Below are 3131 nucleotides of genomic sequence, written 5' to 3'. Positions count from 1 at the left end.
TTGCAGTGGATCACACATGTATTATATTCTGTAGGTGTATTAGTCAGGATTCTCTAGAGAAACAGAACCAACAGGAGACTCTCTCTCTCTCTCTCTCTCTTTAATATATATACATTTGTACATATGTGTGCATTTAAAGGTGGTAAATATTTCAGTAGGTTTCCAAACGATAGAGAAAGCAGCAGTAAAGAAGATGGAAATGTATATATATATCTATCTCTATCATATATATCTATCTCTATCTCTATCTCTATCTCTCTCTCTCTCTCTCTCTCTCTCTCTCTCTCTATATATATATATATATATATATATGTACACATATATCTATATAACTGGGTTTACTTTATTTATTTGTTTGTTTGTTTATTTATTTATTTATTATTTTTTTAACGCCTACAACACCCAGTATTCCTAGGTGGACTGCCATCCAAGTACTAAGCAGGCCCAACTCTGTTTAGCTTCCGAGATCAGATGAGATCGGATACATTCAGGGTGGTATAGCCGTAGACTACTTTCTTTCTTTCTTTCTTTCTTTCTTTCTTTCTTTCTTTCTTTCTTTCTTTCTTTCTTTCTTTCTTTCTTTCTTTCTTTCTTTCTTTCTTTCTTACTTACTTTCTTCTCTCTCTCTCTCTCTCTCTCTCTCTCTCTCTCTCTCTCTCTCTCTCTCTTTCTTTCTTTCTTTCTAAAACTCGGGTTTTCTCTCTCATATAATTATGGAAACTGAGAAGTCCCAAGACCTACAGTTGGCAAGCTAGAGACCCAAGAGAGCTGGTAATGTAGTTTCGGTTGGAGTCCAGAGGTCTGAGAAACAGGAGAGCCAATAGTGTAAGTTTCACTTTGAAGGAAGAAAAAGGCTGATGTTACAGCTCAGGTATTCAAGCAGGCTAAATTCTCCCTTACTCAATTATTTTTGTTGTTCTATTCAGGTCTTCAATTGATTGGATGAGGCCCACCCACATTAAGGAGAGAGTAAATCAGTCTATGGATTCAAATGTTAATCTCATCCAGAAACATCCTTATGGACACACCCAGCATAATATTTGACCAAATGTTTGGGCACCCCTGTGGCCAAATCAAATTGCCATAAGTTAACCATATCAGTAAGATTAACCCTAGAGTGAGTGGTACCCACTTTCTAGGATATATTCTGAGAAGGATCTCTAACCTGACCCACCAACCAAAATGTCTATCCCGCTCTCCTGTCAGTTCAGGAATAAATTAGAATAATGGAAGTTTATTTATTTATTTATTTATTTACTTACTTACTTATTTACTTATTTATTTATTTATTAACAATAATGTTACAATGATCCAGAAGACTGACGAAAAGCCTTCATTTCTGCTCTTCCAGTCTCTGGAAAGCCTTGTGAATTTGGGACAAGACCCATTATATTTGAGACTGATCAGAAGAGTGACAAAAGGAGACTTAGAATAAGATGCAAGAAATAGAGAGTCATCTAATACAATATGGCTAACTCCTGTGTATTAAGAAATACTATAAGTTTTAATAAAAAGTTTTCCCCAAAGTTGGGACCGATTTCCTGATATACCACCAGTTGGTCCTCTTTCCCTTTAGCTTCCAACTCTTCTCCCTCAACCTGTATCTGCTGCTGCAAAGTGACCAGGAGGTTCCTTTCTGTCAATGTTTAAATTACATGTTGATTAGAATCTTCCATTCACGCAGAGACAGTATCCAGATACTTTATGTTTTGTTTCATTTTATCTCATTACCAAACATGAGAAGTTCTGTAGAGGTAGGGTGATCATATACCCCAATTTGCCAGGGACAGTCTCAGTTTATGACTATTGCCTTGACTTCACTTGACCCATTTTTACACTCTTAAAAGCATCCCAGTATGGATGATAAATCATATGTTCACCCTATAAATAAGGGCCATTTGGAACAGATTAATGTTAATTAAGTCTCATGGGTAAATGTTAAATAGTTCCACTAGGTTCCTCTGTGCTTTTCTGAGACCAGATTCAAATTCCAGCGCAGGTGTTTCTGGATGCCAAGGTAAACCTCTAAAAAAGAGGTCCTTTTTCGAGTAGTCTACACTATGCCACTTCAAGGACTACTATGAATTTCTGTGTACTTGATCTTAAATCATCTAATTTCTTGGTCTTTCAAGTTCTTTTCCTAAAGTCTATTCCTGGAACCCAAAGATTTTTAGCATTATTTTAATGTAAACCCACATCATCTATACTTTCCTCCAAACTTCATTTTTTAAATAAAAGTTTTCTTTGAAAATCTGAAAGTTTTGAACCTTGTGAAGAACCTGCATTTACCTATGTGTTTTTTACTCTAGACAGCAGATTTTTTTTTCTCACTAGGTCTCTGTGTCAGTAGGATTTTCCAGGTTCACTAGAGCCTAAGTTGCTGCTCAAGACTGTACCTGTAGCTTAGCCTATTTGAGAGCACCCAAATGTGAGGCAAAACAATCCTCATCCTTCTGATGCACTTTTGGAGCCACTGTTCAGTTCATTGTTATGGGACCTTTGCTCAAGTAAAAACCTGTGCTTGAATCAATAGTCACAGGGTGAAATAGGAAAGAACAAGAGAGGTGTGCCATAGCCTGACAAAAGCTGGACCTGCCAGGGGGAACTAGGCTGAGGGAAGGGGAAATTTCTGGTGCCCTTCCCTTACCAGGGAAGGCTGTGGGATTAGCCTTCTTCTCCTTCTTTTCTCTTTCCCATCTTACCTCTCTCCTTCTCTGACTCGCCTTTATTTTCCTTTGCCCCCAACTTCTTGTCTTCATTTCTCCATCTCCTTCCTTGCTTCTTTCTTCTATCTTTCCTTTCTTGTTTTTCTCTTATCCCTCCTACTCTTTTTGCCCCTCACAATTTGCCCTCTTTCCTCACTCTGCCTTTGGCCCTATCATTGGCTCCATCTTGAAACGGATCTGAAAACTTCTCATTTTTCTAATCTCTTAGGCTGACAAAAGCTAGGAATCCTTTTCCCGAAATAGAGCACAGATGTGCAAATTGAACATATAATTTCTTGGAGTTGATGATACTTAAAGATTTCCAGGTTAAGAACTTCTGTAATAAGTGTACTGGTTGTCCACTTTTTGTCATAAATCAAGTGGTCAAATGGTTTCAAGGAACCACCTTAAGGAGACAAAAATAAC

At 37.5% G+C, this 3131-nt stretch overlaps 1 pseudogene; it reads right to left on the bottom strand.

Moving 5' to 3' along the window:
* Positions 1-390: 390 nt before the first annotated feature.
* Positions 391-509, bottom strand: LOC111731594 (annotated as a pseudogene).
* Positions 510-3131: the final 2622 nt, after the last annotated feature.

The sequence above is a fragment of the Pteropus vampyrus genome, unplaced genomic scaffold (assembly GCF_000151845.1).
Source record: "Pteropus vampyrus isolate Shadow unplaced genomic scaffold, Pvam_2.0 Scaffold387, whole genome shotgun sequence".
Classification (NCBI taxonomy): domain Eukaryota; kingdom Metazoa; phylum Chordata; class Mammalia; order Chiroptera; family Pteropodidae; genus Pteropus; species Pteropus vampyrus.
This window is presented reverse-complemented; position numbering and strand designations above follow the sequence as displayed.